General features: G+C 33.7%; 1 protein-coding gene across 2 annotated transcripts in view; it reads left to right on the forward strand.

Moving 5' to 3' along the window:
- LOC133520955 (protein tiptop) overlaps positions 1-19,725 on the forward strand; it is a 570,116-nt gene that overhangs the window by 70,064 nt on the left and 480,327 nt on the right. The window contains exon 1 of one of the 2 annotated variants that reach the window (XM_061855666.1): positions 9,370-9,685. The exons of the other annotated variant lie outside the window; for it this stretch is intronic. The gene's annotated coding sequence lies outside the window, so the exon portion shown is untranslated. Of the gene's footprint in view, positions 1-9,369; positions 9,686-19,725 lie in introns of those variants that run through there. 2 annotated transcript variants of the gene reach the window in all.

Genomic DNA, 19,725 nt, shown 5'->3' on the forward strand with positions numbered 1-19,725 from the left:
TATACTTTCTTAATTTTTTGACATGTCACTGGCGCGGATGTAAATATTAAATTATTCGATGTAAATAATTATGGGATATATAGATGTAAATACAGAATGTTAAAGTTCTTCTTCTTCTTTGTCGTTGTACTCTTTACAGAGCGTCGTGGTCAACTTCTGACATCAGACGCAGATGTTGCTTTCCGTACGATATCTCGCCATTTTTCGCGGTTGGGGGCCATTCTGGCAAATGCGTTCAGGGATCCCTTCATGGCAGACTTGATTTGCTCAGTCCATCGCATAGGTGGCCTTTTGCGCGTGTTAAAGTTAAGGTAATTATATTAAGTATCTGCTTTGTATATATAATTACAATTTAAATTTCGTACGCCTAAACGGCTCATCATGGCTGATGTACATAATTCTATATTAATTTACTGTCATCTAATCTAACTGTTACCTTTGATGACGAAATAAATAAAATTGAATTGAATTGAAAACAGTTTGAGTACCACGTAGCTGTATTATAAAATGGAGGCGATGATGGACGATTGAGGCGCGCGCGCAGGTAATTATGAATCATTTCCATGTACGCGTCTAATGTTTTAATAACAAAATTTCCGAGAGACAGGATTATAGTGAGAACAGAATGATATTTGTATCATTAAATTTAGTATATTCGATATATTAAAATGGCGTGTTTAAGTCGAAATCCAAATAAAAAAACCGGTAAGTGTAAGTTCGTTTTACTCGCGCACCGAGGGTTCCGTACACATTTTGAATTATCTCTTGTAACTATAAAGGCGAGCGGCTTTTAATCAGATATACCTATACTAAGCATAATAATATACAGCGCCATCTATCGGCAAATTGTCTAACTAATTTGCGAGATGTAATGCACGTATGTTGGTTTTTCGTGGATAATTCTCTATCATGTGAACCGATTTCAAAAATTGTTTTTTTATTTGAAAAAAGGTGTCTTTAATATAATCTCATAGCAATTTCCAGTGTAATAAACACACTTATAGTTGGTTAAATTGCAAACTGAATTCGGAAATGTTTTTTGTTAATTAAAAAACTGTTAACAAGATAGAGGTTTGATTATATTTTTTCTTTAAAATTTATAGTAATGTTAATATTATGTAAAAAATTCATAATTTTTCATCGGTAAACCTCGGAGATAAGGGGGGGGGGATGGTATTTTTATTCAACATTTTCCTCCATAAATCAATACGGACAGAGTCGCACCATAAGGGTTCCTTTTGTACCTTTTTGGTACGGAACTCTAAAAATGACCGATTGTGAAAATAAGGCATCTTTTTTTATACTAGGTCGGTGGCAAACAATCGTACGGCCCGCCTGATGGTAAGCAGTCTCCATAGCCTATGGACACCTGCAACTCCAGAGGAGTTACATGCGCGTTGTCGACCCTAACACTCCGCACCCTAGTTGAGCTCTACATTTTAATCATGAAATGGCACACAAAGATGGAAATCATAAGACTAGTATGCCTATATCTATTAGGTAAGTGTGGTCGATTTTCTGTGAAATTAATACCTTGGTATATAACTACTAACATTATATTTTCTAAATATTTTCATATCTTGTATAAAACGATGTCTTGAGGTGCCGTTTACAAGATACAAGAAATTTATTGATAAAAGTCAATGTTTTGTAGGTACATATTCAACTAATACTAGTAGGTACAGCATTTTTTGGATAAATGTCACTTATTATGAAATGAAAACATGTTTAAAGCAGAACAAATACATAATCAGTATTCAATAGGTCGCATATATCGTTCAAGTCACTTATTATAAAATAAAATAAAAACATGTTTAAAGCTGTACAAATACATAATCAGTATTCAATAGGTCGCATATATCGTTCAAGTCACTTATTATAAAATAAAATAAAAACATGTTTAAAGCTGTACAAATACATAATCAGTATTCAATAGGTCGCATATATCGTTCAAGTCACTTATTATAAAATAAAATAAAAACATGTTTAAAGCAGAACAAATACATAATCAGTATTCAATAGGTCGCATATATCGTTCAAGTCACTTATTATAAAATAAAATAAAAACATGTTTAAAGCAGAACAAATACATAATCAGTATTCAATAGGTCACATATATCGTTCAAGTCACTTATTATAAAATAAAATAAAAACATGTTTAAAGCAGAACAAATACATAATCAGTATTCAATAGGTCGCATATATCGTTCAAGTCACTTATTATAAAATAAAATAAAAACATGTTTAAAGCAGAACAAATACATAATCAGTATTCAATAGGTCGCATATATCGTTCAAGTCACTTATTATAAAATAAAATAAAAACATGTTTAAAGCAGAACAAATACATAATCAGTATTCAATAGGTCGCATATATCGTTCAAGTCACTTATTATAAAATAAAATAAAAACATGTTTAAAGCAGAACAAATACATAATCAGTATTCAATAGGTCGCATATATCGTTCAAGTCACTTATTATAAAATAAAATAATAACATATTTAAAGCAGAACAAATACATAATCAGTATTCAATAGGTCGCATATATCGTTCAAGTCATCATTAAAAATGTGTTTATATATAAATTACCTACTTAGTGTTTGCTTCACGATTCGAGGTGGTGGTTTAACATCTTCTTGTTCGCTATCGTTTATTTATTTATTTGTCAAGACAAACTAGACACGAGAAAAGGTAGAAGAAACGCCACTACCAGCCAGCGACATGCCTGCTCCGGACCAGCCGGCATACCAGGGGACGTACAAAATTAAAACGGACGTTAGGTTCTCTTTCCAAGGGCAATTCCATTTTATTTTATTTTCATAATAATCATTCGTCTGTCCTTACCTTAAGGTCACCTACAAGCTATCAATCAACCATCACTCAACAGTCTCACTTTAACCCTACCAACTTATAAATCACATCCTTTAACCCAACCTTGCACCTTAAGCGTTCATCTATAGGTACCAAAAACGCTTTTAAAAACACTTTCCTAAACGCATCTTTAAAATTGTCCGCAATTTTTTTCATGCAGTCAATATAAACCAATTTGAATTTTATCGCGCTTCAAATAGAGATGAAACTAGTTGTATATGTAAGGAAAGGGTTCATATGTAATTTGGTATCGTAAAGTTGGTAATATGCAGGGGTATTGTCTGTCATCACGTTCGGTTTATGGGCACAAATTATACGCGTGTGCGCATGATTGGGGTATCGGCGATTTGGGTCATTAGGGTACCATTGGTATTGCTGACTTTTGGTCTGGCTTGTGGAGGCCAATTTAAGAAACTGCAAATTATGCGAAAAGTATTTTAATGTTAAAGTGAATGGACACTTGGAATATATTTTACTTGTTGAGCCATGTCCTCATCTGACGTCGGCGACCATCTCTCGGAACTTATTTCTATTCTGCGCCATTCTGTTCAGATTCTGGAATATGTTCACACATATTACTATATTAAATTTAATTAATGTAAGTATAAGTTTTATTCGTTTCGTCGTAATTACGCAAACCTCTCCTAAATATTGTCTGTTTATAACAAACACATAGTTATTCTTCAACGATTTATCAACGAAATTAGATTCGAAAGACGTTCATGAATAATGCCATACATATAACCGGTCAAACAAGTTTGTTAGTAGAAAAAGGCGCAAAATTCAAGTTCTCTATGGAATGATAACCCTTTGCGCCTGCATTTTTTAAACATAAGTACCGCTTTTTGTACTGACGAAAATGGCTTTACAGACTGTATCTACAAGTTCTTAGCCTCTAGGTTACCTCACAATATAATTTCCATGAAATGCCAATTCCAATTAATATTTGAAACAAATGAAATTTTATTGACTTTTGAGGGTGCCAATAAAAACCTTACACTATTCTAGTAAATATAGTATAACCTCTAGAATTCTAGGGATTATTTTATATAGGTACCTACAAGAACAATAATTGTTTTCATGTCTTCTAATTCTAATACCTACTGTTTTGCTAGATAGGTAGTTACATAGTCTTTGGTGTTATTTCGTATCAACATATATCAATATTTCATTTTGTTGAGGCAGGTCGAGTTTTGATTGCTTAAACAAGTAGATATTCATAAATATTATACTGTTTTACGAAAACATGTTGTCCGTTTCCCATCATATTTTATTAGAAATTTGACGTTTTTGGTGTTAATTCTACATTTTCCTAATGCAAATTCTACGCTGAGTAATTTGGGGCGATTATACTACGTTACCTACGTAGTAGTGAGAAATTAAGTCAAACAAAAAAAAAAATTTAGTAAACACTAAAAACAGTGTTTTATTTTGTAGATGTGTACCAAGTGTACCAACTGGTTTATATAAAAGTGAAAATGTGGAATTGCCACAAAATCTATGGAAATATTACATTTATGAAATCTTTTTTTATTTATTTTTTATTTATTATAGGACATTATTACACAAATTGACTAAGTCCCACAGTAAGCTCAATAAGGCTTGTGTTGAGGGTACCTAGACAACGATATATATAATATATAAATATTTATAAATACTTAAATACATAGAAAACACCCATGACTAAGGAACAAATATCCATGCTCATCACACGAATAAATGCCCTTACCAGGATTTGAACCCGGGACCATCAGCTTCGTAGGCAGGGTCACTACCCACTAGGCCAAACCGGTCGTCTATCTACATCTTAATGCAGAGTAATTTGGTCCAATTTTTCTAACCCATTAAAACCCATTTTATGATTAATTTAAACAAAAAAAAAAAACATTTAATAAAACACTAACCTGGTACCCTATCCTCACCGTCACGTTCCCATACGTCACTCACCCGTGTTCATCCACTGGGCCGTCAGCGGGCCGCATGCAACATGTTTCATGACGTTGTTCAAGCACTGGTCCAGTAGCCATTCGTTACTCGAGACGTGTACACGGGTTGATTAAGATATCGCCTGTTAGGTAGCTCGGGTACAAGGTACTGGGATTCGTTACTTAATTAATTTGAATTATTGGTGTTAAACCTATGAATAGAAGTTTAAGGAAAATGAGTTTTTTAACTATTATATAATGTACTACGCCATAAATTTTCCACGCAAGAAACAAATGAGCGTCAACATCATCCCCTGGTGTAAATTTATTCGATGGCGTAACGTGACGTATGCCTTTGTGTGAAGTCTAATTTTGTATGGGATTTTGAGTTTCCAAAACGTCCCGCTTGGCGCGGTATGTCTAAATCCCGTACAAAATGAGACTTAACACAAACGCGTACAGTCGAGTTCATAAATATGTATACATTTTTTCACCTTATTGCAATGGATTAAGACGCAAAAGCGTATACATATTTATGAACTCGACTGTACGTCACGTTACGTTATCGAATAAATTTACACTAGGGGCACTGAATATTTCCTATTGGTCATAGTATTTTACAGTTAAAAGAAACCGGCCAAGTGCGAGTCGGACTCGCGCACGAAGGGTTCCGTACCGCCGAAAAACGGCAAAAAATCATGATTGTTGTATAGGAGTCCTACTTAAATATTCTGGTATTAGTATTTGTTGTTAGCGGCAATAGAAATACATCATCTGTGAAAATTTCAACTGTCTAGCTATCACGGTTCATCAGATACAGCCCTGCGACAGACGAACAGTGGAGATAGGATCCCGTTTTTAGGGTTCCGTAGTCAACTAGGAACCCTTATAGTTTCGCCATGTCCGTCAGTCTGTCTGTCTGTCTGTCTGTCCGAGGCTTTGCTCCGTGATCGTTAGTGCTAGAAAGCTGAAATTTAACATGGACATATAAATCAATAAAGCCGACAAAGTCGTACAATAAAGACTAAAAATTTAATTTTTTTAGGGTACCTCCCCTACACGTAAAGTGGGGGTGAAATTTTATTTTTGCTTCAACCCTACAGTGTGGGATATCGTTGGAAAGGCCTTTCAAAACTAATAGAGGTCTTCAACAAACATTTCTTGATAAACTGAATATATTCGGAGATAATTGCTCCGAAAGAAAAAAAAATGTGTCCCCCCCTCTAACTATTGAACCATAGGTTCAAAAAATATGAAAAAAATCTTGGAAGTAGAGCTTAAGAAAGACATTAAATGAAAACTATAGCGGATATGATCAGTTTAGCTGTTTTTGAGTTATCGCAAAAAGTTTCCCCTTCATAGTAAAAAGACGTACACCCACAGTTCATCCCTTGGTTAACAATCTACCATACTTCAAGCTCCAGTTTATCTTATTGTGACGGAAGAGTAACTACGGAACCCTACTCTGAACGTGGCCCGACATGCTCTTGGCCGTTTTTACCCTTTGGGTACGGAACCCTAAAAACGGACTCTAGTAAACCAGCCCGCAATTATGTCAACTTCCTCTCTCACTAATTGTATAATAGTATTTTCCAAACTCGGTGGGTAGGGTGACCGGTGTCATCTCCATATATTTTATAACTTAAAAAGGACAAATCTCGCAAAATCGTATTAAATAAATAAATAATAAATAAATAAATAAATATTATAGGACATTATTACACAAATTGACTAAGTCCCACGGTAAGCTCAATAAGGCTTGTGTTGAGAGTACTTAGACAACGATATATATAATATATAAATACTTAAATACATAGAAAACACCCATGACTCAGGAACAAATATCCATGTTCATCACACAAATACATGCCCTTACCAGGATTTGAACCCGGGACCATCAACTTCGTAGGCAGGGTCACTACCCACTAGGCCGAACCGGTCGTCAAATAATAAGAATCCATAATATTCACTTACATGAGAATTTTTCTTTTTCATGTAAAATACATTTTAGCGGTGGGCGCACATTTATAACAAATAACTTAGGTACATAATATAACTTAAACTGAAAGTATACAAATGTTGTTGTTTTTGTATAGGTATATGGATCTTGTCCGAAATAAATGCTTTTTATTTATTTATTTTTATTTAACTTTGAAAACAAATGTTTTAATAAAAACCGGACAAGTGGGAGTCCGATTCGCCCACCGAGGGTTCCGTACAAATTTAATTTATTTTATCATTATTTATAAATGTATAGTTTTGAGACTTTTCCCTGTACCCGTAGTAATACGATATTACTTAACACTGATTAAAAACACTGATTTAAACTTTTACGATTTTTACACGTTATTAACGAACGCAAACGAAAAAAACCAAAAAAAAAAGCGCTGGTGGCCTAGCGGTAAGAGCGTGCGACTTGCAATCCGGAGGTCGCGGTTTCAAACCCCGGCTCGTACCAATGAGTTTTTCGGAACTTATGTACGAAATATCATTTGATATTTAAAAGTCGCTTTTCGGTGAAGGAAAACATTGTGAGGAAACCGGACTAATCCCAACAAGGCCTAGTTTACCCCCTGGGTTGGAAGGTCAGATGGCAGTCGCTTTCGTAAAAACTAGTGCCCACGCCAAATCTTGGCATTAGTTGTCAAGCGGACCCCAGGCTCCCATGAGCCGTGGCAAAATGCCGGGGCAACGCGAGGAAGAAGATTAACGAACACAAACGGGACTTAATCGTGTATTAAGTTTTAAATTTACCTCCGACGTTTCGAGGACGGCGTTGTTCCCACAACAACCCCTTCGCGGGGACAACGCCGTCCTCGAAACGTCGGAGGTAAATTTATAACTTAATACGCGATTAAGTCCCGTTTGTGTTAGTTAATAACGATATTACTTGCCAAATTTCAAAGTTCTAAGACTTCTAGGTCAACGGGAAGTACCCTATACATTTTGATCACTTCAAAGTATCGAAATATAGGTACGTTTTTTTTGTGGCAAAACGTTTTTTTTTCACGTCAACTTATACTTAATAATAATAATAATAAGACTTACGTGTTTATATCTTTTGTATTTTTTTTGTAAGTGTTTTTTATATTTTACTTTTATATCCATTAAAAAATCCTAATCTAAGATATTAAATGAATAAAGAGAATAATAATAATAATAATTCAGCGTATATACGTCCCACTGCTGGGCACAGGCCCTTTCTCATGTGCGGGAGGGCTCGGGCTATAGTCCCCACGCTAGCCCAATGCGGATTGGGACTTCACATACACCTTTGAATAACTTATACTTAAGTTTGTTTTTTTCACAGCGTCAAGGACCTGTAACTCTAAGTATGCTTTTAATTTCAACTCGATACATCCATACATTCCCGAGATATTTTTTATTTAAAAAAAATAGTATATTTTCCTATAACTTATAGTAAATATTTTTTAAATATTATTGTTTAAATACTTATGATGCACAGTCAGCAATATTATTCGCTTAGCACCTTTAGATAAACTTTGTATCCATCTATGCAGGAGGTACCTTTTCTCTGCAGCTGACTGTACCTACTTACCTACTACGAGGTACAAAATTACAAGAGTTACATTTGTATAACTAACATTTTTTTATAAATAAATATTATTATTAATCTTTCATGACATAATTTGTAGCTGTATTTATAACATGATAAAAATATAAATAATAAATGGTACTTACTTACAAAAAAAACTTCAATCAATTTAGTATTTTAAAATGAATAGGCAAATATAAAAAAAAAACTTAAGCAAGATACCTAAGTAAAATTTAACGTGTCTTATTTTTTAACTTTTAAAAATTAAAATCATCGAAAATCAAAACAAGAGAAATTCAGAAAAATACAAAAAACAAATAAAAACTCACAAGTAAACTTCAAACTACAACTTAATAAAGTTATTTCCAATAAAACAACAAACAAAATAATCAAAACACCAAAAACAATACAATAGTACCAACGAAAGTGAGTTACGCGGGAAAAAAGGCAAAAAGCGGGAGGTGCGGTGGGCGGGGGGCGGGGCCTGAGTCCCCGCCTGCGTTAGAGCGGGACGGCTGACGCGCCGGTGCACCGCCGCTGCGAGAGAGCGGGATAGCGGACACGCGTGCACGCTGCAAGGTCACCGCGGACCGGTCGGTTTTTGCACTGTTTTGACGTAAAAAAAATACAAAAAAAAATCGAATAAAATTTTTTTCGCTCTTAAAAAGCCTTTACGTTAATGTTTGTGTCATGTTATAAAAAAGTTACAGTAACAGTTAAAAAATGACGAAAAAAAAAGTTGTAAATAAATAAAATAAAATAAAATTATTGAAAAAAATCCGAAAAAGCGTTTTACCGTAATATAAGCTTTGAAAAATACTTGTGAGTTAAGCTTTCCTGTTTATAATGTTAAAAGAAGTTTCAGTAATAGTCAAACAATTAAGTGAAATTTAATAAAAATGTAAAAAAGTAACAAAAAATCGTTTAAAGATCCACATCTGCAACACGCAAGGGAACTGCAACGAAACGCATCTTATCACGTCTCGTTTGATTGAGCGCTAGTTCCTCACACCGCCGCGGCGCCACCGTCGCGCTCCGCCGCGTCACTCCGGCCGCGCCGCGCGAGCCAACCGTACGTGCCGAACGTACCCGTACTTCAAAATACGCGAAGTGCCAAAAAGTGCAAACTTAGTGTCAGTGAAGTGAACTTTACCAAAATTCGATTCGGGGATTGCGAGCGTGCTGTTTTTTGTGTTGAGAATTTGGTTGAATGTTTTTAAAAAACAAATAGAAGTTCGGAAAACAAAGGATATAAGCGTTGCTTGTTTAGGTGCTCGTGACAGGTGAAATACGTGTTGTCGTTGTCTGTCTTTAAGTCAACGGAATATACTGGTAAGATATTTTTTGTTAAAAAATCACTTGCCCTATTTTTCTGCTTTTTTTACTCAATTTTCTTTATGTTTTTGCTCAGTTTTTGAGGTTATTTCAGATTGTGACTAGTTTTTAGATAAGTTTGATTAGTTTGTTGTGAGTTGTGAAGTAAGATAATGGTGTGTAGGCTCGGCAAAGTTCGGGCCAAACTGAATTCAGTGGGTTTGCGGCGGCGGCCGGCGACGGTTGCGCGCTGAAGCCGGCGAGATGACGTAACCGTTACATGCTCCATTTTCAAAATTAAAAAGCGTTCTAAAAACAAAAAACTTAGAAGATTATAACTTTTGAACCTGAATGCTGCCTGACTGAGTTGAATGATTTTTTATTTAGTTTTTTTTTTTTTACAATTTTGTAGTTTAGTAAGTTTTAACAACGCGCTGTTTTTTGTCATAATACTGCAATTAGCATGTTTTGTTATGCTACCAGGAACACCAAGCTCATTTAATGTGTTTTTATATTTTTTTAAATATTTTTTAAGTTACACGCGACACTGATTATCATTAACTTTTAATTTAGCAATTTCTTCGATTTATAATTTCAATAAAGGCCTTTTTATATTTTAGAAAGATTTAAATTAGGTCTCATTTAACGACAATTTTAGAACAGAACAGGTGAGTTTCCTTAAACATGAATATATTCATATTCATATGTTCATATTACCCCATCTCACCTTACCTATCGATTCAATTTTTACGTTTCGTTGACTAGAGTTGGTTATGGAAAAAAATTGCTGATTTCATTACCCATTGTATTTATCTATGAATAAAAATACATTTAATATTGATAATTATAGGAATTCCACAAAGTATCGATCTGCTATGCTTATCACTTCCCAGCACGCCTCCTTAAATACGTGAACAGGTTAATAATATACTATTCACTGCGTAAATAAAAAAAATAATTAACAGTAATTATCATACGAGTATAAAATGAACTAAGAAACATCATATTTTTTGCTAACAAAATTTCTTAAAATACAAATAATATTGGTTTATCATAAATTTGAATACCTAATATATATATATATTTTTAATTTAGCTACATGTACAGTCAACCAATTTGAATCCTAGGCCACTATAGAACCTTGTCGCTTTAACTACTATATACATGACATGAATCACTCAATAAGCACTGTCGTAGAAGTCATTATGGCATGGTTCTATAGTGGCCTAGGAATCAAATTGGTTGACTGTACATGTAAATCAAAATATAACATTAATTTATTTTTGCCAAATTTACGTCGGAAGTAAAAAGTTGTCAAAAACTTCTTCACCTAGCAAACATTTTAGGTACATCTTGAAAGTCATGATTGAACATTTTGACTTCTTAAATAACTAACTAACTAGTATTAACTAGTTTTTTCAGATAAGAAAAACAATACACACCTACATACATACATATAATACTTAGAATAAGTCATAATCATAAATACTTAGATAAATAAATAGTTCATAAGATAAGATCGGGTACACAAAAACTGTAAGTGAGTGCAACATTCGCCGATAAACGTTATGTTTGGCGAAATATTATGTAAATATATATTGTACCAACTTTTTTTTGGATAAATAAATTAAAAAAAACTGTAATTGGTGATTATTAAAAAAAAAAAAACACTAATAGCTTTTTTACATATAAATAAAAAAAAATTGAGTTACGTAAAAGCTTAACAATATGCAGGTTGGCGTCTCTTTTTAAGTATACAAGATACATGTCAAAAATAAAAAAATAAAAACGGAATACAAATCCATTTCAGAATATGGAGCATTTTGTACTCTATTTTTATAGACAATAAAAATAAACAAATTCCGAAAATGGATTTTGCAGATCTACACGCTGGACCGTCGAAATATTTTTGTAAAATTTACGTCAATTTCAATTGGCAAAAAACTTCTTCAACTAGCTACACAAAAAAAAGATCGAACTTCGAACTCAGATAAAATTAAATGTGGGAGCCACTAGCGGCCATATTTATTTTTATTAAGTGCACAGTAGTCATTACAGTCAAGTGATAGGAACTCTTCTTAAAATAATTATTAAGTACTGGTTGTTAATAAAATAAATGAACGATTACATTTCAAATCAACAACAAACACTGAATAGGTAGGTATTACTTTTTTCGAAATTTACGTCAAAGACAATTAATTGTTCAAATACTTTTCTTCTACTATAAGTAGTTCCTTTTTTTTCAGCATTAGAAAGGTGATGAAGAACTGATCTTGACCATGTATTTTTATTTAAAAAAAACACTTTTGAAAAATAAGTCACAACAAAAATGTAACAATTATAAATCATATACGATTATTTACATTTTTTTGCTTTCATAAGTAATATAAACTAATTTTTAAAATGCGTTTTTTAATAATTTTTAATAAAAAGACACGTCAAGATTGTTTATTTTTTATTGCTAAAAAAAGCGAACTATAGCATACAAAAAAAAGATCGAATCGAACTTCGAACTCGGATTAAAAGTGTCTTCACTAGCGGCCATGTTTATTTTTATAAAGGTCAGTCGAGTGATACAAACTTTAAACATGACTTAAAATAATTAGTAAGTACTAAATGTTAATAAAAAAGAACACAAATCAAAATCAAATACTAAATACATTTTTTGGCCAAATACTTTTCTTCTAGCAGTCAAAAAAAAAAATGGAACCTCGAAGTCAGATTAAACGTGTGCCTCCCTTCATTCGCACTAGCGGCCATGTTTATTTTTGTAAAGCACTGCACAGTTGTCATTACAGTCAAGTGGTCTATCGGTGGGCGGGGCGGCGCGAGCGAGACAGCAGGGGTTGCAAGGATTAAGATTGTGATTAGGTGGAATGTATTAGGATAGTAAATACGTTGGATATGTTTTTTTTTTAATTGTAATATGCTACAGGACTAAGGATTATTTTTGTTGTTTTTTTTTTAAATGCAAGGATTAAGATTGTGATTAGGAGGAATGTATTAGGATAGTAAATATGTTAGATATGTTTTTTTTTTAAATTGTAATGTGCTATAAGACTAAGGATTATTTTTGTATTTTTTTTTTTAAATGTATTAGGATAGTAAATACTTTGGATACGAGTTTTTTGAAATTGTAATATGCTATAAGTACTGTTGATTATTTTTGTTAATGTTTTTTTTTTTGCAATGTAAGGAAATTGGGATTGTGATTAGGTGGAATGTATTAGGATAGTAAATACTTTGGATACGAGTTTTTTTAATTATAATATGCTATAGGTACTAAGGATTATTTTTATTACGATTTTTTTTTTTTGCTATGCAAGGAATTTTGGATTGTGGTTAGGTGGAATATATTAGCGAATATATATTTTATATAGTAATATGCCGCATGAATGATTCATTATTTAGATTTTTATTTAATAAATTGAATGGGTTTCTCTTTTCATTGACTGTTATTTTTTATAAATTATATTCTAATGTTGAATTATAATATTATGTACGCAATTAAAATATGTGCTGTATAAAAAATACATATACCTACCTACCTAAAAAAAAATTCAAAGAACATATTTTATCTGTTTTCTTATTTTGTCAAATAAGAAGCATGTTTTTGCGCTATAAAAATAATACAGAGTAGTAAATAAGAGATGTGCATGAAAAAAAATATATTGTGCACAACGAAAACATGATTAAATACAGCAATTTACATAAAAAACTAAGCAACAACAGGCGGCAAAAATCATACAACTTTACTGCAAAAATTATTACTTACTGTCATTAGGTAACAATTACAGTTTAGGCTCTTATGAGGTACAATTAGGTGATAGATATACATATCTAAGTAATTATTTATTATTTAAGTCATGGTATCTTTAAAAGATGGTATTTAAGATTCCGTCGTCAAAGTTTCAGTTTTTATAACTAATAGCTAAAGGAGCCTTTTATATTAAATAATTACGCCAACCTTCTGGGCTATAACCACGAAAATCGAAGTTCGTCCATTGCGGGCGTTTTTCTCTGTCACTCTAATTACGTCTTAGTGGGAGTAAAAGAGAAAGATCCCCGCAATTTACGAATTTCGGTTTTCGCCTCTAAGGGCGCCTACCCCCTGATGTCGTTGTTTTTTTATCAACAGTTTTCCATACAGGAAAAGAACAATATATTTTTTACATGAAACAGGTAAAAGCAACACGATGACAGGTGACACTGGTGACAAGTCAGTCGCCGCAACATACCTAAGTATCAGGCGTTACTTTGCGAAAATCCATGCTAATTAAAGCAAGAAATATTACTTTGCTAATCCGCCCTGACACCCGACAACTGACACTGACTGTCAGTTGTCGGGTGTCAGACCGTCAACATCTCCAGCATCTCCTGAGGATGCCTCGTAGAGAGGCGAAACACGTGTCGAGTTTTGTACTTTTGGTGGTGGGTTGTTATATTTATTTGCGTATTTATTTTTGCGGTGGGAGGGTGGGAACATTAATTGCGTGTAAAAATACGCAAGTAAGTATAACGGGTTAGCACTGATTGACTAACACGTTATTTTCTCGCGGATAAGCAAAGTAATATTTCTTGCTTTAATTTGAAATCTATTTATTAAAAACGATATATTTTTTTACATGAAACAGGTAAAAGCAACACGATGGCAGGTGACGCTCTGGTGACGAGTCAGTCACGGCGACATAAGTATATGTCTACGAAAATTCCCATAGTCGTCTAATATTTGAATATATATATATATATATTTTTTTATACCACTACGGTGGCAAACAAGCATACGGCCCGCCTGATGGTAAGCAGTCACCGCAGCCTATGGACGCCTGCAACTCCTGAGGTGTTACATGCGCGTTGCCGACCCTTTAAAAACCTGTACACTCCTTTTTTGAAGGACCCATTGTAGACCCTCGGGAAAACCTCGGAAGGGAGCTCATTTCACAGCCGGAGCGTCCGCGGGAGGAAATTCCTCTTGAACCGCACAGTACGCGACCATTTAGGTTCATTTAGGTTAGGGTAGGTTTTATCAACGGTTTTCCATACAGGAACAAAAAACGATATATTTTTTACATGAAACAGGTAAAAGCGATTCGATGCCAGGTGACGCGGATGACGAGCCAATCGCGGTGACATAAGTTTATAATTATCTACAAAAAGTGCCAATTATCGCATATTCGTCTAATATTTGAATATATTTTTATCAACAGTTTTCGATACAGGAAAAAAACAATATATTTTTACATGAAACAGGTAAAAACAACACGATGGCAGGTGACGCTGGTGACGAGTCAGTCGCGGTGACATAAGTTTATAATTATCTACAAAAAGTGCCAATTATCGCGTATTCGTCTAATATTTGAATATATTTTTATCAACAGTTTTCGATACAGGAAAAAAACAATATATTTTTTACATGAAACAGGTAAAAACAACACGATGGCAGGTGACGCGGGAGACGAGTCAGTCGCCGCGACATAAGTTTATGTCGCGTCGCGGCAGCTGCGCGTCACATGCTGACGATAAATTTGACGCCGGTGACAGTCGGAAAAATGTATGAATAGTCATGCTATAATATTGATAAATGTATATAATTTTTTTATTGATATTAGGCACTTGAAAATAGCACTAAAAGCATTTATATTACATATATGTATTGTAATTTTATTTGCCGGATAATTAGAATTATTTTTCAAATCAAATTAAATATCTTTTATTTTAAGCCAACTAATGCCTATAGATATGTGTCTTACAAACGAACTTAATAAAAAAACAAAATATAAAAATCTTAAAAGCTAAAAATCATTTTACGACATTTACATATAATGCGATTGTATATGTATACATATTTGTTTTTATATATAATTCAAAAGGTATATACCTATATGTAGGTCCGTAGAATCAAAAGACTTAGCAGTTTACGGTTCAATTTGTAATGGTTAATTTTTAATATTTTCAATTCTAATTAACGTTGGGCCAAGACTGACTCTTAGGTATGCATTAAGTACTTTTAATAGTTCTAGTCTATATACCTGTGCATTAAATATCTTACTTACAATTGCGAGAGCTGTACGTATCTAATTTAGTCCAATTATATTTATTACTTCAGGAAAATCGATAAAATCGAATACCAATTTCATTACACATCATTAAATTTTTGGCTGACTATGAAATTTAAGACATGCTTCATCAATTGAATAAATAAAGCATTCTAACAAAGTATGTTAAGTTATAAAATTTAAGTATATAATCCCAAAAACTTGCTTAATATCAATTAATCAATTTTATGATACTAGTAAAAGCACCATTTAACAAAATTACAACAAACTCAAAACTCAATCATAATCCCCATATAACTATGCCATAAAACGTAACAGCCAGAAACCTAATATACATAAATCGTGTCAATAAAAAAACGGTTTTCTATGGTTCCAGGAAAAAATGTAGAAGAAATCACATCCGTCCATAGACGCGTGACTGATCTAACGACATAAACCGCCGATTTATTATAAAATCCAAGATGGCTGCGCGAGCGCCGATGTCAATAGCGCCGTCCGTCATCCGCCATATTTATTTGACTATTAATTATATTTATATGTATCTTAGCACTTTGAACTGGATTTGGCACTCAAGGTGAACGGTAGGTATTTGTTATTTTTTTTCGTTTGATTTAGCTCGCCCTTATTGTGTACTAACTAACTAACTATTGTGGCGCAGTGATCCAAAGAGGGTCTTGGCCTCCAAAACGAGAGAACGCCACCTGTCCCGATCCTGTGCCACTTCCTGCCAGTTATCGGCTTTGAGTTGGCACAGATCCGCCTGTACACTGTCGCTCCAGCGGTATCTGGGCCGACCTACTGGACGGCGACCAGTCGGTCGTCCCAAATAAGCTCTCTTAACACCCCGATCCTCACCCATCCTCAGTAAATGGCCGAACCAGCGAAGTATTATTGTGTACTACTTATTTAATTTTGAGTAATACATTTAAGGTAATAACTAAATAATATTTTGCCAATATCTTGTCATCTCTACGTGCACGTAGTTGGACACAGGGAACACTCCATCATATGTTGCGTTGTTTGTAGGTCGCCGCATTCTCATCATCACTTTGTCCCGGGTTGATTCCCCATTTCAGAAGGTTGTCTTTAGATCGGCCAACCCCCGATCTTAATCTATTTAGAGACTTCCAGGTCACCCAGGTATTTCGTGGTACAGGTACATATTATTAAATTTATATATAATTAGGAACTAAATAAATAAATAAAAACTATCCCCCTGCGGAATTGTGCCGTAGATGCTGGCAGCATTTCCTCGTATCGCAATACTTATTCTTTATGCGAGGAAGCTGCCAGCTCTGTGATCACCGGTGGCGTCTGCTTTTTTTAGCTAGTTCCTTGAATAGTTTTATTTATATTTTAAGATACAATTTATATTACTATCACATGAAAGTCGCTAGGGACCTCATACTACGAGTATTCTCACTGTGAAATGAAATTCCTTGACCGTAACTACTTGGTTTCATACCTATTCGAAGTTTGGCTTGTCGTATGTTGTCCCTCTCTGTCCATTGATCACAAATAGAGAGAGACATGACTATGATGGCATGTTTTTATAAACACATGTCACACGTAATTCTCTGTTTTTTAATATCCCTTCATAATATAATATAGGATGACAGGATCCTTAAAATATTGCTAATGGAAAATATAAACTCGGGTTCGTAATGTTAATGCATTTGCAATAAATATAATGAGTATTTATTATTATATAATAACCAAATAGAATACATCGGTTACAATCATAAAATGAATTCAATATGCGTATGCGCATAAATTTAAATTATTACATAGACTACTGTTTCAGTATTTATGCATATTGTGGTGAGTCAGTTTATATTGTAATCTCTCGAAAATATGTCGGAAGAATGTTAGAGCCAGATGGCTGTCTATTAATTAGAAAAATAGAATGCTCTACGAAATATATAAAAAGAATTTCTTAAGAAAAGGGTCATATAAAAATGTTATAAAAGCATTAAAAATATATAAAATAAAATAAATAAATAAATAATTCAGCCTATATACGTCCCACTGCTGGGCACAGGCCTCCTCTCATGTGCGAGAGGGCTCGGGCTATAGTCCCCACGCTAGCCCGATGCGGATTGGGGACTTCACATACACCTTTGAATTTCTTCGCAGATGTATTGCAGGTTTCCTCACGATGTTTTCCTTCACCGAAAAGCTAGTGGTAAATATCAAATGATATTTCGTACATAAGTTCCGAAAAACTCATTGGTACGAGCCAGGATTTGAACCCGCGACCTCCGGATTGAAAGTCGGACGTCATATTCACTCGGCCACCACTGCTTAATTCTATTGATATGATTTAATAATAATTTAAAAATATATAGGTATATTAATATTATATGTAAGGAAAATCATTAATAAATTCTCCTCGCAACGGTGTTATAAAATGAAACAATGATTTACAAAACAACGTTATAGTAACTAATATAATTTATTGTGAGAATGTTATACAACAGCAGATAAGAAAGTGCAAAGCCGAACTTATTTCTGTAAAGGATCTCTTCCAGCTATACTCGAAAAGTTAACTAAAATGTGTACCTACGTTATATAGGGTAACAATCGTTAAAAAAATATAGACAGATAAAAAGCTTTTACAGTACATATGGTGCTACTTTTCCGCACTAGTGCGTAAATTAGCACATTATGTAACTATGTAGAAAATTTAAAGGGTCATATGTACTGTAAAACGTTGTACGATACATGTGCAAATTGGTAATTCGCAACTCGAGTCGATTTAAAACACTCCCTACGGTCGTGTTTTAATTTATCGCCTCTCGTTACGAATTTCCTATTTTTCGCACTTGTATCGTAAATAACTATTAAAATATAGGTACACTTTTGGCACAATAAAGTAGCAATTATTTAAAATAAAGATATCTAAAAAGCCCACAGACATACAAATTAATAGAATGACCTATACCATGATAGATTACTTAAAACCAGTTATCCAAAAATACTCAGTAACCTTGGTACGGTCACCATGTCTGTCCATACCCAGAGGCCAATTCAAACGTTCATTTTAATATGAAAATGAAGTCATTTCGTTATCAGGAGAATACGTTGACAATTTTTTTAAGGGATATTCTTCTTATACGTTTTTTTTACAAAATATCATTAAAAATCAAAACTACAATCATTGAAGTAAAGTAAAGGAAAGTAAAGTAAATATTCTTTATTGCACCACAAAGAAAACAAATATAAAAACAGATTTACAATGTAAAGAAAGGTGGCAACAGGCGGTCTTATCGCTGTGTGTGTGTGTGTGGTGTGTGGTTGGCGGTGTATCGTGTGTGTGGTGTGTGTATTGAACTAAAACAACATGCAATTTTTTAAATACCTAAATATGACGGGTATAGACGCAAAGACGCCTCTGTCCATATTTTTAAGTATCTGGAAATTGTGTCACAAATTGAAGGGCATAGAAACAAAAATACCTCTGTTCATAATATGGACACAGGCGTTTTTGCCCGTCATATACTGTCTAGTGGGACCCCCCCCCCCTCTTCCCCCCCCCCTGCCCCGCACACATGCAGAAGTATATTTATGTATATTGTATAGTATATTATGTAATTAATTTATATACGTATTTATAATGATAATTTGTGTAGTTTATAAAAGTATTATATATATATTACCTATTAGTTTGTATACTGGCTTAGTAGTATTAGACTTAGTATTTAATTTTGGAATAATTTTTTTTCACACTGCACCCATCTTAGCAAATTTCTGTTTGGCCCAATGGTTGACTGGTAGAGAATGCCTCAAGGCATTCAGTCCGCCTATTGTACGTTATACTTGTACTTGTGCAATAAAGTTTAAATAATAATAATAATAATATTTTCTTTTAGCGTTAAAACACAAAATGCGAACTTTTGTCTAACTTCTCAACAATATGCCGCAGTAAACATTTTTTCAGCGTATTTTTGGGCTACCCTGGCTTTTGAGGCTAGCGATATGTACATATCCAATAACAAAATG

This window comes from Cydia pomonella, chromosome 9, assembly GCF_033807575.1.
Source record: "Cydia pomonella isolate Wapato2018A chromosome 9, ilCydPomo1, whole genome shotgun sequence".
NCBI classification, from domain to species: Eukaryota; Metazoa; Arthropoda; class Insecta; order Lepidoptera; family Tortricidae; genus Cydia; species Cydia pomonella.